This window comes from Ovis canadensis, chromosome 8 (genome assembly GCF_042477335.2).
Source record: "Ovis canadensis isolate MfBH-ARS-UI-01 breed Bighorn chromosome 8, ARS-UI_OviCan_v2, whole genome shotgun sequence".
NCBI classification, from domain to species: domain Eukaryota; kingdom Metazoa; phylum Chordata; class Mammalia; order Artiodactyla; family Bovidae; genus Ovis; species Ovis canadensis.
In genome coordinates, this window is record NC_091252.1 from 21,336,114 (window position 1) to 21,353,554 (window position 17,441).

Below are 17,441 nucleotides of genomic sequence, written 5' to 3' on the forward strand. Positions count from 1 at the left end.
TCAAAAGAAGTCGAACAATGGAAAAAGGAAACAGACTTTGGCAATGTCCCAGGAGTCATTCTTGGAAAGAATTAGTCTACCCATTACAGTATTAGCATTAATAGGATTAACTAATACTGTTACCTTATACCTTGAATATAATCAGAATCATTTTTTTTTTAATGTCAAGTACTGAAGTTTTTAAAGGGTCAATGATGAAAATTTCATTAATCAGGGATTAATTTCATTAATTAATTTCATTAATCCTGGTGGTACAGTGCATAAGACTTCACACTTTCATTGCAAGGGCATGGGTTCAGTCACTGGTCAGGAAATTAAGATCCCACTTGCTGTGTGGCCAAAGAAATGAAGAAATTTTCCATAAATCAGAAATGTTTACCCCAGGTTTTTGAAAGAAGTTACATTTGGATTTGTAGACAAAAGACATTCTGCAAAGAGATTAGTTATTAGTTTTATAGAGATAAAAAAATAAATCATGGCTTCTAGAAAGATTACAAGGGACTAACTTTGTAAATGATTTTTTCAGAAATCTTAAGCTCTTCCCTACTTCCCATTTTTTTGCTAATCTTTTTTGGTTTAGCTTTTTATTGCTTGTAAATAAGGATATTTCCAGTTATTTATTGAAAAAATAGTTTTAAGTTAATATTCTTAAAAGTCTATAGTGAGTTCAGCAGCTATTCATGTGAAATGAATGTGCTTCTTAATTGATATAAAAATTGAGTGAAGCAAATTATATTGTATTTGTATAATATTAGCCTGTTTAGTGGAGAAGGAAATGGTAACCCACTCTAGTATTCTTGCCTAGAGAGTCCTGTGGACTCTCCTGGAGGAAAGGCTCCTGGAGGAGCCTGGTGGGCTGCCATCTACGGGGTTGCACAGAGTCGGACATGACTAAAGCGACTTAGCATGCATGCATGCATTGGAGAAGGAAGTGGCAACCCACTCCGGTGTTCTTGCCTGGAGAATCCCGGGACAGAGGAGCCTGGTGGGCTGCCATCTATGGGGTCACACAGAGTTGGACACGACTGAAGTGACTTAGCAGCAGCAAGAAAATTTTGCTTAAAAGGACACCTTTTTAGCTAATGAGAAATGGGTCATACCTACTTGGCATAAGACTCAGAATAAAAAGGCATGATATGACACCTCCATATTCAAACCAGTTATGAAATAAACTGCTACAATTCATTTATTCATAAGTGTCAGTGTGATGGGATCTAAGAGCAGGGGTTCCGCTATTCTACTTTTCATTGAATACAACACTCCAAACTATTGCATCAGAAGAGGAAGTGTAGGTTATTCAAAATAATTACTTTTCATATAAATACCCTAGTGAACTTATCTCTTGGGGCCACTGATCATTGTACAGTTCCCAAGAGAAAGCTGGGATGGAACTATGGAAAACAAGTGAAAATTTATATGATAGTAGTTAACAATGGAGAAAAAGCCAGGTTCAACATAGGCAAGAAAATAGTATGTGGGAGAAACCAGCTGTGTGACCACAACTTAATACTATGCATTTCTAATGGCAAGGGCTAGAGCCTCTTCACTTCAGACTAAGGCTAACTGCAGAACACCAAGATTTGCCAAAATCATTCTCTTTCCCCCTTTATACATGTTCCTCCTTTCCTCCTCTGTGTATCCCGCATTCTAAATGATATAACTAACTCTCCATAAAGAGGTAAGTTCTTTTACACATATATAAAATCATGTTCTTACCCCAGAGGAACCTTCAGAGGATGGATGTTCTGATACAGTCTTTTTACAGCTTTTGTTTGTTTGAGTTCTTCTAAGAAAAGAGTACATCAATAACATCATGCAATAAGAGATAATTAGTATCAAATGTCTTGAGAGTAACTCAAATGCTTGCAATTTCTAATTTGAAAATTTGGCATTTTTATTGGAGGCAATACAAGGAAGGTGATTGTTTCCAAGATTAACTAACTTCCTATAGATCACAAAACAGCAAGAGCTGTTTTGTGTGCCTTGTAACAATGAGGAACATTAGCACATCTGCTCCAGTAACACACAACCAAGGCTCTGTTGTTATGTTCCAAATGGTGCGAAGACCCTGCCATGATTCATTGCTTACCCCCTGAAGGAGATTGAAAAGGAAACTCACATTGTTGGATACCTATTTTGCACTAACCGTTTTGCTAGGTACTTTCACACACAGTATCTGGCTCAGTTTTAGCAACATCCTGCAAAGTGAGTGTAAGTACACCTAAACCCCATTGATAATTCTCCCTTGAAGAATGATACAGTCATGGATGTTACATTGATAGTCTTTTTTTTCTGCCGATAAAATGATGATGAGATAGATTTGGAGGCTACATTTTCCAATATGGCAGCCACTAGCCATGTCTGATTATTTAAATTTAAATCTATTAAAATTAAAAATTCAGTTCACAGTCACACTGGTCACATTTCAAGTGCTCAATAGCCACACATGGCTAGTGTCTACTGAGTTGGACAATGCAGACAATACTCCCCATTGTAGACTGTATTATTGGAAAGTGCTAATTGTAGATTCGCAACAATTAGAAGAGATGGCAATTTCATTGGATAAAACAAAAGTGGATTTGATAGAAACATTAATAATTAGATTGAGGAAAAATCATTTCAATATCAAATGATCTCTTATCATGTGACCAGTGCCTATGGTGGCCTTAATTTCCCTTCAGCCTGACTGAGCTTTAAGCAGGCTTCTTCCTCTGACCTTTTTCTTAGATCATTGCTTTTAGCTCATAGTTTAATCAAGTCATGACCAACTCTTGTGACCCCATTGGCTGTAGTCTGCCAGGCTCTTCTGTCCGTGGAATTCTTCAGGCAAGAATACTGGAGTGGGTAGCCATTTCCTCCTATAGGGGAGCTTCCTAACTCAGGGATTGAACTCAGGTCTCTTGCATTGCAGGCAGTCTCCTGCATTGCAAGCAGATTCTTTACGGACTAAGCCACCAGGGAAGCCAAGAAAACTCGTGAATGATTTCTCTGCCCCTTTGAGATGCCCTTTAAAAGCCTCTTGCAAGTTTTACAACCCGAGAATATCTTTCTCCATGACCTGGGAGCTATCTCTTTAAAATCCTCAAAGCAGGTGCAATTGGACAACCCAGAGGGATGGGATGGGGAGGGAGGTGGAAGCGGGGTTCAGGACAGATGGAGGGGGACACATTTACACCCATGGCTGATTCATGTCAATGTATGGAAAAAACCACCACAATATTGTAAAGTAATTAGTCTCCAATTAAAATAAATAAAACTTTTTAAAAATGTAATCCTCAAAGGAGATGGCACCTCTATCTCCCAGTTCCCTGGGAGGGAAGAGCCTAACTTCAGTGGGCACCTTCCTCCAAGTTGCAAAACTACCTTATGTCATAAAAGTAGGAGTTTATTTTTTTCATTTGGTTGAAGCCACAGATGACCTATGACTTCCTCAAACATTCTCCAGCTTCTCCAATCCTTAAAAAACCTACCTACTCTCCACCAAAGTTGAGTTCAGAGTCAGTTCTGACATTCAGAGTTAGTTCTCCCCTAACGCAATAGCCTTGAATAAAATATTTCTTGCCTATTTAACTGGTACAATTTTTGCTTTGAAGAAAGTTTTCAGAAAGTGAAAATAGTCATTCAAACTACTGTCTCAGTTTATACCAAAAATACTTTTGAGGTTTTTTTCCCCTAAGGCCAACCACCTGTTAAATGATCTACATAGGTAATCAGACAGTTATGTGTGCAAAGTGAAAAGTTTGTTTGCAAAGGTAAATACAATTCCAGGGTTGATGGATTCAAAATTGCAATTATGTATAGCTAGGCAATGGCACCCCACTCCAGTACTCTTGCCTGGAAAATCCCATGGATGGAGGAGCCTGGTAGGCTGCAGTCCGTGGGGTTGCTGAGGGTCGGACATGACGGAGCGACTTCACTTTCACTTTTCACTTTCATGCATTGGAGAAGGAAATGGCAACCCACTCCAGTGTTCTTGCCTGGAGAATCCCAGGGACGGGGGAGCCTGGTGGGCTGCCGTCTATGGGGTTGCACAGAGTCAGACACGACTAAAGCAACTTAGCAGCAGCAGCAGCAGGCCTGATACCACTTCAGTGGTACACAGACCTGTTACCCAGTCAAACTGATCGATCATATAAACCTGATGGGAAAGGAAGCCAAGCTTTTTGATCCACAAACACTTTCTTCTGGAACATGTTCTTCCTCAAGCTGATCATCAAAGTATACCCCACCTAGGCTTGGAAAGGTGGAGTTGGGTTCACCGGTGGATCATTCCAGTGATCTGTTTCCATTAGGATTTGCAGGCTCAGTCAAGGCCACTTCTAGCCCAAATCTAGACTTCCTTAATCATCATGTCTGGGCTGTTTCTCAGCGTTTTGCCAAAGCTGAATCACTATTAATACAAAAATACTTGCCTCTCAGAGGAATAAATCCAATAGTTTGTAAACCCAAAATCTTTGAAGGGATTTTTTCCCTTTCTTTGAGACACCTCAGGGCATTTCCTGCCATTTATCACCTGAGCACCAAAGGGGGTCAGCGAACGTTGACTCCACCCAGCTCTCATTCCTGGTTCACTATTACTTTTCTGAAAAAAAAAAAAAAAAATTGAAAAAAGACAACTGGGCTTCTGCAGTAGTAAAGAATCTGCCTGCCAATGCAGGAGACATGGGTTTGATTCCTGACCCGGGAAGATCCCACATGTTGCAGGGCTGTGGAGCCCGTGCACCGCAACTATTGAGCCTGCGCTCTAGAACCCAGGAGCCACAGCTGCTGAAACCCGCATGCCCTAGAGCCTGTGCTCTGCAATAAGAGAAGCCGCTGCAATGAGAAGCCCGTGTACCAGACCAGACAGTAGCCCCTGCTGGCCGCAACTAGAGGAAACCCTGCACAGCAACAAAGACCCATTCCAGCCAAAAATAAATAAATAAATAAATAATTTTTTTTTTTTTTTTAAAGAAAAGAGATGGCTTTGAGGGGTGGAGGTGGGAGTGGAGGTGGGCATAGAGGAATCACATTTTCATTAGAACTAAAGATACCTGGTGGACATCCCAGGGGGTGCAGTGGTAAAGAATCCACCTTTCAATGCAGGAGGCGCAAGAGACATGGGTTCGATCCCTGGAATGGGAAGACCCTTGCAGCAGGAAATGGCAACCCACTCCAATATTCTTTCCTAGAAAATCCCACGGACAGAGGAAGCTGGTGGGCTAGAGTCCACGGTGTTGCAAAGAGTCAGACACGACTGAGCACGCACACGTGCACGCATACACATACACACATACCTGATTTTAGATATATATATTTATACTTTTCTAATGCTTTATAATTTTCAGAAACTTTTCATGTTAATTCTTTCAATCCTCTCAACAATCCTGTGGGGTGGGTTTTCATATTCTACAAAAACAAAACAAAGCAAATTAGGAAGTTTAGAGACACCAAGTGGCAGAGCTTCCAGAAGAGATGTCGGCTGCCTCTACTGCCCCTACTACTCACTGCCTTCTCTGTAACACAGGGTAGTTTGTGCCTGGGTTCCTACCACTGACTGAAACCACTCCCTCCAAAGTCTCTCACAGCCTCTTTGTGGGAACCTTTCAGGCTTTATCTTCCAAGAGTATTCTCTGACTTGACTTTGTGGGCCACCTCCTCCTTGGTTTCTGGGACTCTACACTTTTTTGTTTCTTTCTTGCTTAACAAGTTGCTCTTTTAAGGATGTAACCTCTACCTCAGAGCTTCCCAGCAGGCAGGAGGCAGAGAGATATTGATTGCTTTACACAGAGTGTGCCTGGAAGTACAGAACCTCCTGGCTGATGACTCTCATTACAAGTACATTTATTTTGTGATTTGATGCCAAGCCATGGGTTGCCAGTCTGTGACTTACAGACCTCATGGACTGTAGCCCTCCAGGCTCCTCTGTCCATGGGATTTTCCAAGCAAGAATACTGGAGTGGGTTGCCATTTCTTTAAGGGCCATCTAAGAAGAGTGGGTTGTAAAGTATGCTTCTCTCCTCGGCAGCATGTGGAACTCACTTCCAAGGCCAAGTTGCACATCAATTTTATCAGCCCAAAGGGGTGAGTGCATAGCTCCAGAGACAGCTGGTGGTGGTGAGGAAGCCAGGAAGGAATTCCTTCCTATGGGAGCAGGATTCAGAGGGCCAAATTCGCTCTCCAAGTGTATTAGTGCCAACTCCACTTTTCGTAGTCTCCAAGGTAGCTGCAGGATGACCATCCTAATAAGACAGACTTGCTATCAAGAGAAAAATTCGATTGAAAATCCCACTCCAGAGAAAAGTCATCATTCAAAAAGATACATGCACCCCAATGTTCATTATAGCACTTACTTGTGATAGCCAAGACATGGGAGAAACCTAAATATCCACCAAGAGAGGAATGAAGATGTGCTATATATTTACAATGGCATATTACTCAGCCATGAAATAGAATGAAATAGTGCCATTTTCAGCAACATGGATAGACCTAGAGTTTTTCAGACTAAGTGAAGGAAGTCAGACAGAGAAAGACAAATATCATGTGACAGCACTTATATGGGGAATCTAAAAAAATGATACAAATGAACTTATTTACAAAACAGAAACAGACTCACAGACATAGAAAACAAATTTATGGTTAGCAAAGAGGAAGGCTGGGAGAAGGGATAAATTAGGAATTTGGGACTAATACATATATGTACTATTGCATATAAAATAAACAAGTACCTATAGCACAGGGAACTATACTTAATACTTTATAACAACCTAAAAGAGAAGAGAATCTGAAAAAAATAGATATATGCATATGTAAAAATGAATCACTTTGTCCTACATGTAAAACTAAAACATTATAAATCAACATTATATTTATATTTCAAAAAATAAAATTCAATTGGCTTCAAAATCCATTTTTACCTCTGTAATTTACTGTTATATTTGTCATCAAATTTTTAAAAAAGGAAGGGTTGATAGATTCTTTTCATAAACATTTGAGTGGTTATAAAAATTTTGTTATTACCTATCTAAGTGAAAGGAAAGGCTCCTTCCATCTTACCAATTCAATGAACATGAACTTGGGCAAACTCCAGGAGATGGTGAGGGACAGAGAGGCCTGGCCTGCTGCAGTCCATGGGGATATAAAGAGTCAGACATGACTTGGCGACTGACCAACAACAACATGTAAGTGCAACATTTCTTATTGTTTATAACAATGAAGAATGTGAGAATCACATTCCCTGAGCAAAAACACCTTTTCTGTTTTAAAACTAAATGGCAAGTGGATATTCTGAACCTGGATCCTACCACGTACCCGCTAAGAGACCGGAAGTCCAGCAACACCTCCATCTACCTTTTCACCAATTTTGATTCTCAAGCCAAAGTGTTGCAAACCATAGGGCCCACAGCGTCCAGCTCCAGCAGAACTGTGCGGCACAGAAAGAGCATGGACTCCAAGAGCAGCAGGGCCCTGGCCTGGAGCAGCAGTAAAAACGCCTCCAAGGCCTATTCCAGCTCAGAAATTCCCTGAGATGCCAAGTTGGCAGAGAAAGGCTTTGCAACAGATGTTAACCCAAGCATCCAAAACCTGTCAGTGGTTGGGCTCTGCATCCTCCTGCTGACAGGTTTAACTTGTCATTAAAACTGGTTTTAACCTGCCCGTGATGCCCTGGCTCTGATCCAGCTGAGGTCGCCAAGGTGGCAGATTCTGAGAGCCACCTGTGCCCTCCCTCACTCCTCATCTCCTCCTCCTCTTTCCCTTCAAGCAAACTTTGTGCCCCCATGAAGGAAAAGCCTCCTTCCATCTCTCTGCCCTTCTTCTTCTTTTTTGAATTAATTATTTCACTGCACCAGGTCTTACTAGCGGCATATGGGATCTAGCTTCCCAACCAGGGATCAAATACCGGCCCCCTGCATTGGGAGTACCAGGGAAGTCCCTCTTCCACCTCTCTGGCCCCACCGGCAAGGCCGCCAACTGGATCCTACTGGATATTTGTGACGGAGATGCTGAAGACCTGCCAAACGCTGCCGCCATCTGCTCTGTTCCTTCGTTGCTCCTCACTCCCTGAAGTTTCCAGCAAAGGTGTGGGCTGCTGCAGCCCCTCCTGGCCTTGGAGAAGTTCCCTACCTCTCCCTAGAGGCTGTCTCCAATGGATGATGGCTCGCCAGTGACGTCTCTTGGGCTCTAGCTCCTGGAGAAGGTTGTGAGTTTATATTTTTAACATAGTGCTCATCAAGAGATACATATCATCTTTTCCCCAAAATGGGGGGAAATTGTCTCATTATCTGGGCCCTGCTATGCTGCGTATCTAAACCATGCTGTATATTCTGCTGCCTGTGGCTTCATTCAAAGGGATTTGCAAGAGGAAAAAGGAAATGGAAGAGATCGTATATAATTAGAAAGATATCCATTTCAAACAAAATTTGATATTAAAAAGTCAGCTTAAATGTTTTATAAATTCAATATTTAGCATTCCTACTACTTTTATTTTATTATAGTTGTGCTATAAAAAGAAGTTTTTATGGATTGAATTGTGTTTTCCCCATAAAAACATATGTTGAAGCCATAACCACCAGTTCCTCAGAATATAACATCATTTGGAAAAAGAACCATTGCAGGTATAATTAGTTAAGATGAGGTCTTACTGGAGCAGGCTGAAGCCCTAATTGAATATGACTGGTGTCCTTACAAAACGAAGCTTCCCCTGTGGTTCAGTACGTAAAATCCATCTGCAATCCTGGAGATACAGGAGAAGCGGGTTCAATTTCTGGTTTGGGAAAATACCCTGGATGAGGAAATGGCAACCCACTCCAGTATTCCTGTCTGAAAAACCCCATGGACAGAGAGCCTGGCAGGCTATAGTCCATGTGGTTCCAAAGAGGCAGACACGACTCAGCACAGAGCACAAGGTACATGGTACCTTAAAAAACAATGGGCATATGAACACAGAGAGATACACAGGAAGAATATCATCAGATATCTAAGTTACGCAGTTTCAAGACAAAAAAAAAAAAAAAAACCAGCAACAACCCAAGAGCCAAAGATTGCTGGCAAACCACCAGAGACAAGGAAAGATTTCCTTCATAGATTTCAAAAGTACCATGGCTCTGCTGACACTGTTGATTTTGGATTTATAGCCTCCAGAATTGTGAGACAATAAATTTTTGTTCTTTTAAGCCACAGTTTGTGGTACTTTGTTATAGAAGCTCTAGGAAAACCAACACATAAGTAATGAAAAATTTTACCATGTCCATATAGACACTCCTAAAGCTCTCACAGCTTACCTGCAGCATGCAATGTTCCATACAAATTCTATTTTCTGTGTGTTCCTATATGTTTAAAGTTGGGAAACACACACTCCTCCACCTTTTCTGAAAGGATTCACATTTCCTAGGAGTATCATCTTTGGCCCTCCTCTCAGCCAATTCAGTCTTTAAAAAAAAAAAGTGCCATGCCCTGCAGCATCTGGGCTCTTAGATTTCAAATCAGGGATCAAAACTGTGCTTCCTGCATTGGAAGGAAGAATCTTAACCACTGGGCAATGAGGGAAGTCCCTCAGTCAACTCATTCTTGCTGAGTAGTCTTACCTAGTCGATTTATATCTGAAAATGTATTGCTTCGACTCCGTGTGTCCAAGCACAGATCTCTTTCCTGAGCCCTAGACCACATATCCACTATTTTGCAGAACTCAAGAGTCTCTACAATTACTCAAAACTTCAAGACCCAAGTGACATAACGCAAGGCATTCAGAGTGACTTGAGTTTAGACTTTTAAGAGAAAGTTGGAGACAGGTGCCTGGGCATTGCTTTAGGGTGTAGCTCAATCATTTTCCCTTTTTTAGATAGAGATTCATCACTAGTTTCTCCCCTAAGTCCAGCTCCCATCCCAGTGAAGAATGTGTTAATAACCATTCCTGAGGAACAGCATCACCTTCAGGAGCCTGAAATGCTGCTGAGATGAAGTATACAATCTATAAGAATTCATCCACACTAATATAGAGTCTGATATGCCACACAGAATAAAGGGCCAGTTCATGATGTTAAAAAGAAATTATTCACCAGACTCTGGTTAAAAGTAGCGAGACAGGTTTTACTTAAGCTACTGCAGTAGGGGAAAGAGACTTCACTGTCGAACTGAACTAAACTTGGCAAAACAAAAGGCAGGAGGCTTTTTAAATGCTGGATGTCTGTGTCTCTATTCTCGCCCTGAAAAATGATCATCTGTACCATTTATCTAGATTCCACATATATGCATTAATATATGATATTTGTTTTTCTCTTTCTGACTCACTTCACTCTATATGATGACCTCTACATACATCCATGTCTCTACAGATGACCCAATTTCGTTCCTTTTCATGGCTGAGTAATATTGTACTGTATATATGTACCATATTTTCTTTATTCATTCACATGTTGATAGACATTTACGTTGCTCCCATGTCCTGGGTATTGTAAGAGTGCTGCAATGAATATTGGGGTACCTGTGTCTTTTTGAATTTTGCTTTTCTCTGGGTATAGCCCTGCTAGTCGAATTGCTGAGTCATACGGTAGTTCTATTTTTAGTTTTTTAAGGAACTTCCATACTGTTCTCCATAGTGGTTGTATCTCCATATGGTTGTATAAATTTATCCATAGTGGATATATGTATACATATAGCCGATGTGCTTTATCATATAGCAGAAACTATCATTAGTCCAGTAGTCATGTATGGATGTGAGAGTTGGACTATAAAGAAAGCTGAGCGCCAAAGAACTGATGCTTTAAAATTGTGTTTGTTCAAGTCCTTTAGTGAAGTATGGATTAAAAAATAAATTTTTTAAATTTGGTTTTAAATTGATGTATATTTGCTTTTCAATGTTATGTTCAGTTCAGTTGTGAACTGAAGTATGTGAGAGTTGGACCATAAATGGAAGTATGTGAGAGTTGAACTATAAATGGAATTATGTGAGAGTCAGACTATAAATCTCACATGAAGTATGTGAGAGTTGGACTATAAAGAAAGCTGAGCACCGAAGAATTGATGCTTTTGAATTGTGTTTGTTCAAGTCTTTTAGTGAAGTATGGATAAAACCATTTGTGCTAAAAAGTACAGTTCTTAGGGGCAAAGTCTGAGGCCTAGTCAAAAAAGTCCATAGAGAATAAAGTGAAATTGTTCAATTTTTCATATTTAATTTTCCAGACTTCTGCTTTTTCTGAAAAGCAAGAGTCAGACTCAATGAACTTGAGATGTCTATTGTCACTAAATTTTGAGAGACAGAAATTTAATCTGTAGTGGTGGACTATGATGCTTCTAGGAGTTTATTCAGAAAGCAAATGATGAAACTTCTACTATCTGTGTCTTTGGGTTGTATCTTTTATTGTAAGGAAGCAAATAGACTCTGCCCTCACCTAGGTATTTTACCTTGAGAAACATTTTGTGCTCTAAGGAAATGCCAAAGCATTCAACAAAACATTGTTTGCCCACCGTGTTCTAGGCACTATTCTAGTCTCTCAGGATACAGTAGTGAACAACCCAAATAGATCTCTGCCTTCAAGGGGCTCACATTCTTTTCAGGATACAGAATGGTTGGGGCTGGTGCACTGGGATGACCCAGAAAGATGGTATGGGGAGGGAGGGCGGAGGGGGGTTCAGGGTTGGGAACACGTGTACACCCGTGGCGGATTCATGTTGATGTATGGCAAAACCAATACAGCATTGTAAAGTAAAATAAAGTAAAATAAAAAAATTAATTTTTATTGGAGTCTATTTGCTTTACAATGTTGTATTAGTTTCTACTGTACAGCAAAGTCAATCTGTCATACATACACATATGCCCCCTCTTTTTGGGATTTCCCTCCCATTTAGGTCACTACAGAGCACTGAGTAGAGTTTGCTGTGTTATACAGTAGGTTCTCATTAGTTAACTATTTATGCATTGTACCAATAGTATACATATGTCAGTGCCAATCTCCCAACTCATCTCACCTCTCACTCCCTCAGTGTCCTTACATTTGTTCTCTATGTCTGTGTCTATTTCTGCTTTGAAAATAAGGTTATCTATATATGTTTCCAGATTCCACATATGCATGTTAACATACGATATTTGTTTTTCTCTCTCTGTCGTACTTCACTCTGTATGACAGTCTCTAGGTCCACCCATGTCTCCAAAAATATGAAACACTTCATGAATTTGCATATCACTTTGCTCAGAGGCCACACTAATCTTCTCTGTAGTGTTTGAAATTTAGTATAGGTGCTGCCAAAATGAGGACTAGGGGGCTCACATTTTCGTGGTGGGAGATAGACAATACGTGAGTAAAGAAGTAAGTTAGAACATTTTATAAAAAGTTCCTGTAATTTAGGACTTTCAGGTGGGCCAATGGTTGAGAATCTGCCTACCAACGCAGAGTACGTGGGCTCAACCCCTGGTCTGGGAAGACCCCACATGCCACAGAGCAGCTAAGTCCAAAGGCTGCAACAGCTGAGGCTGCACGCTGCAGTGACTGAAGCCTGTGCACCTAAAGCTTGTGCCCAAGAGAAGCCACCACAGTGAGAAGCCCGGGCTCCTAAACTACAGAGAGCCGGTGCACAATATTGGAAACACAGTGCAGCCGTAAATATATACATTAATTAAATAACACAAAAATACTTTTAAAAATTGTTGTTTAGTCACTAAATCACGTCTGACTCTTTTGTGACCCGATGGGCTGTAGCCCATCATGCTCCTCTGTCCATGGGTTTCTCCAGGAAAGACTACTGGAGTAGGTTCCCATTGCCTTTTCCAGGGGGTCTTCCTGACCCAGGGATCGAACCTGAATCTCCTGCATTGCAGGTGGATTCTTTACCACTGAGCTACCAGGGAAACCCAATTACTGTAATTTAACCCAAACAGCTAGTAAAGTAATGGTTAAAGTTCTCCAAGCCAGGCTTCAGCAATACGTGAACCGTGAAATTCCAGGTGTTCAATCTGGTTTTAGAAAAGGCAGAGGAACCAGAGATCAAATTGCCAACATCCACTGGATCATCGAAAAAGCAAGAGAGTTCCAGAAAAACATTGATTTCTGCTTTATTGACTATGCCAAAGCCTTTGACTGTGTGGATCACAATAAACTGTGGAAAATTCTGAAAGAGATGGGAATACCAGACCACCTGACCTGCCTCTTGAGAAACCTATATGCAGGTCAGGAAGCAACAGTTAGAACTGGACATGGAATAACAGACTTGTTCCAAATAGGAAAAGAAGTACCTCAAGGCTGTATATTGTCACCCTGCTTATTTAACTTCTATGCAGAGTACATCATGAGAAACGCTGGACTGGAAGAAGCACAAGCTGGAATCAAGATTTCCGGGAGAAAGATCAATAACCTCAGATATGCAGATGACACCACCGTTATGGCAGAGAGTGAAGAGGAACTGAAGAGCCTCTTGATGAAAGTGAAAGTGAAGAGTGAAAAAGTTGGCTTAAAGCTCAACATTCAGAAAACGAAGATCATGGCATCTGGTCCCATCACTTCATGGCAAATAGATGGGGAAACAGTGGAAACAGTGTCAGAGTTTATTTTTGGGGGCTCCAAAATCACTGCAGATGTTGACTGCAGTCATGAAATTAAAAGATGCTTACTCCTTGGAAGGAAAGTTATGACCAACCTAGACAGCATATTGAAAAGCAGAGACATTACTTTGCCAACAAAGATCCGTCTAGTCAAGGCTATCGTTTTTCCAGTAGTCATGTATGGATGTGAGAGTTGGACCATAAAGAAAGCTGAGCACCGAAGAATTGATGATTTTGAACTGTGCTGTTGGAGAAGACTCTTGCGAGTCTCTTGGACTGCAAGGAGATTCAACCAGTCCATCCTAAAGATGTTCTTTGGAAGGACTGATGTTGAAGTTGCAACTCCAATACTTTGGCCACCTCATGCAAAGAGCTGACTCGTTTGAAAAGACCCTGATGCTTAGAGGGATTAGGGGCAGGAGGAGAAGGGGGCGACAGAGGATAAGATGGCTGGATGGCATCACCGACTCAATGGACATGGGTTTGGGTGGACTCCGGGAGTTGGTGATAGACAGGGAGGCCTGGCGTGCTGCGATTCATGGTCTCGCAGAGTCAGACATGACTGAGCGACTGAACTGAACTGAACTGAACCCAAACAGGGTGATGTGATAAACATGAATCCCCAGGAGGGATCTGCTTTATGTTTGGAGCTCAGAGAACCTCTCTAAGGAGACACTTGAGCTGGAGTCTGAATGATCCTGTGGTTGTACAGAGATCAGGGGAAAGAGCATTCTGGACAGAGGGCACATGTGCATATGCCTTGATGTGGAAATAGTTTTTGTGAGTTTACAGAACAGAAAGGAGACACTAAAACATAGTGAATGAGCAGAGATATGGTTGAAGGAGAGCCAGGTCACATGGGACCTTAGAGGCACTGCTGAGGAGTAAGTGCATTGAAAACTCCAGAAGGATAGATCTATCTGTCCATCATCTATCTATCTATCTGTGATCATTTTGATTGCCTGTGTGAAAGAATGGTGGGGGATAAGAGTGGAAATAGGAAAGCAGATTTGAAGGTATTAGAAAATCTGGAGAAAATGTGATGGAAGTTTGTACTAGCATGGTAGCTGCAGAGAGGATAAGGTTGATGAGATGAACCGATGGAGATGAAAATGAACAGAATCAGGATATATTTGAAAGGGGAAGTGACTTGTGAAAAGATTAGATAAAGGGAAAGGAAGCCACACTGCCTGATGGCTTAAGGAACATTTCCAGGGGGAAAATGAGCTAAGTTTAAAAGGAAATGTCAATCAGGCCCTGCATATATGACTCTAGAAGTCAGGAAAGGGTTCAATTCAGGGTGTCCGTTGGGGAGCCATAAACACATAGATGATATTTATGCACATTACCTTTAGGAGTCAAGGAACACAGAACACAAAATGGTGATATTTTAGACAAATGGGTGGGTGAGACAAATATAGCTATCTGTTATTTATTACATTTAATGGTAGTTGTTATTATGTATTACATTATATGCATTTTATAGGCTATATTTTGGGCTCCCCATGTGGTGCTGGTGGTAAAGAAGCTGCCTGTCAACGCAAGAGATGTAAGGGACACTGGTTCAATCACTGGGTTGGCAAGACCCTCTGGAGAAGGGGATGGCAATTCATTCCAATATTCTTGCCTAGAGAATCCCACGGACAGAGGAGCCCGAAGGGCTACAGTCCATAGGGTTATAAAGAGTTGGACACCACTGAAGCGACTTAGCATGCATGCACACATACTATATTTTAAAATAGCCCCTTGCACACACTTATAAATGTGATGGGAGAAGGTTCAGAGACCTTGACATTATGTTTTCTGTTTTAAGGTGTTGTAATCTTCAATAGTATTTGTCAGTTTCTCAAATCAATTAGTGTTCCATGTGTGAATAATGGAAACAGAATACTTAGTGGTGTAAGTCATCTCCAGGTGCATCTCTGCCTTCTTATGCAACATGTATAATAAATGCAATAACTCTTAGCTGTTACTCACTTCTGGGTACAGGAGGGTGGAGCAGAATTTCTCCTCTGGTTCATCAGAGGGTATGGCCATTTATGATTACTGTGCATTGGAAGCAAGTCTCTCATGGCACACCCCCAAACAGAGTCAGGCTGGGCCTGTCACAACCAGTAGGGTGTTCAGCCATGGTTTGCTTATGCCCAATCTCCATGGCTCATATACTCTGAAAAATTCTCCTTTTTATGAGATTGAATTATTACCCTGCAGCAGATCAAGCAATTCTAAAATTCAGCCGACACTGTTCAGACTGTGGAGCTGTTTACTTGTAAAGGTGTTTTTTTGGTTGGCTTTGTGCTCAGCCACAGTATAACCATGCCCAGTTGCCGCTGTTTTAGCATTAGTGCAATTTCTTAAAGATTACTAGGCACTCAAAATCTAATAAGCATTTTATGGACTTTGGAAAATTATGCTTCTCATTCTTGTGTGTTTGGATTAAATGATCATTTCCTTCCAAATTTAATGTTTTATTAATTTGAAGTGAATGCTACAGATTATTGCCCAATAGAAATTGTCTTAGCCAAAAGGACTTCTATTCTTGCCTAAATGTATCTGTTGATTAAGAAAGTTCAATTCTTTGACACAGTCTATTCTAAGGGAGCATAATGGTTTTATGCTGATTTATTCCTAGTACATACAGCAGTGGTGGTACATAAAACCAAAAATATTAACTTACAAGCTTTGGATGAGGCAGCTATAGTTTCAAATCTCAGCTGTGCTTCTTTAAAGCTGTGATATCGGAGATATTAACCTTGTAAACCGATACAATAGAACCACTTATCTGTTATAGGTCAGTTATACTTCAAAAACAAACTAATTGAAAAAGAGATCAGATTTAGTCAAAAGGTACAAACTTCCAGTTTTAAGCACTAGCAGTATGATGTATAACATGACAAAGATAATTTAATACTGCTGCACTGAAAGTTAAGAGGGTAAATTCTAAGAGCTCTCATCACAAGGAAAAATTTTTTTCTATTTCTTTTCTGCTGAATCTAAATGAGACGATGGGTGTTCACTAAACCTATTATAATCATTTCATGACATATGTCAGTCCAATCATTATGCTGTAAACTTTATACAATGATATATGCCAATTATATCTCAATAAAACTGGAGGGAAAAAACATTAAAAAAAGTAAAAACAGATTTTGCTATGTTTCTTTTTAAAAGAAGGGGTGTTTCTGCTTTGTTTTACAAATTTATGTCTTTTTTTTTTTTTTGCCAAGTTGTTCCTCGACCAAGGAATAAAACCCATACCCCCTACAGTGGAAGCATGGAGTCTTAACCATTGGACCACCAGAGAAATCTCTTTCGCCATGTTTCTATAGCTTAAATGGACTTCCCTAGTGGCTCAGACAGAATCAGTGCCTGCAATGTGGGAGACTGGGGTTTGATCCCTGGGTCTGGAAGATCTCCTGGAGAACAAAATGGCTACCCACTCCAGTATTCTCGCCTGGATAATTCCACTGGCAGAGGAGTCTGGCAGGCAAGGGGTTGAAAAGAGACATGACAAAGTGATGAACAGTTTCACTACTTTCACTACAGGTTAAAATAAATATGAAGATACTTTTAAAAAAAAAACACCAAATAAGCACAGGATGAATGACCATATAAAATCAGCATTTTGCAACCTTTAATATAATAATTTATTCAGAGATTATCATCAGCATAAGCTAAAAAAATTTAATCACCAGATGTCATATGGAAATTTAACTAGATGCTGGACTTCTATAAAATGTTATCAAATCACCTTTGGGGTAGTAGGGGACATTTTAATATGGGCTGTATGTTAGTGATGTTAGTAATGATGTTTGGTTTTGTTTTGATAATATTTTGATAGTGTTGTTATGCTATAAATCTGTTTATCTCACAGGGCTAAGTAGGGGTAAAATGTGAGTGCCTAGAACAACATTTGGCAATACTGAGCATC

The 17,441-nt window shown here is 40.5% G+C and overlaps 1 non-coding gene and 1 pseudogene across 1 annotated transcript; both read right to left on the reverse strand.

The window, feature by feature from the left end:
* The window catches only part of LOC138445183 (acyl-protein thioesterase 1-like), a 29,703-nt pseudogene extending 23,483 nt beyond the window's left edge, over nt 1-6,220 (reverse strand).
* Nucleotides 6,221-12,124: 5,904 nt separating this feature from the next.
* Nucleotides 12,125-12,230, reverse strand: LOC138445476 (U6 spliceosomal RNA). The gene has a single exon (XR_011258908.1). It is a non-coding gene; the product is annotated as a U6 spliceosomal RNA (small nuclear RNA).
* Nucleotides 12,231-17,441: the final 5,211 nt, after the last annotated feature.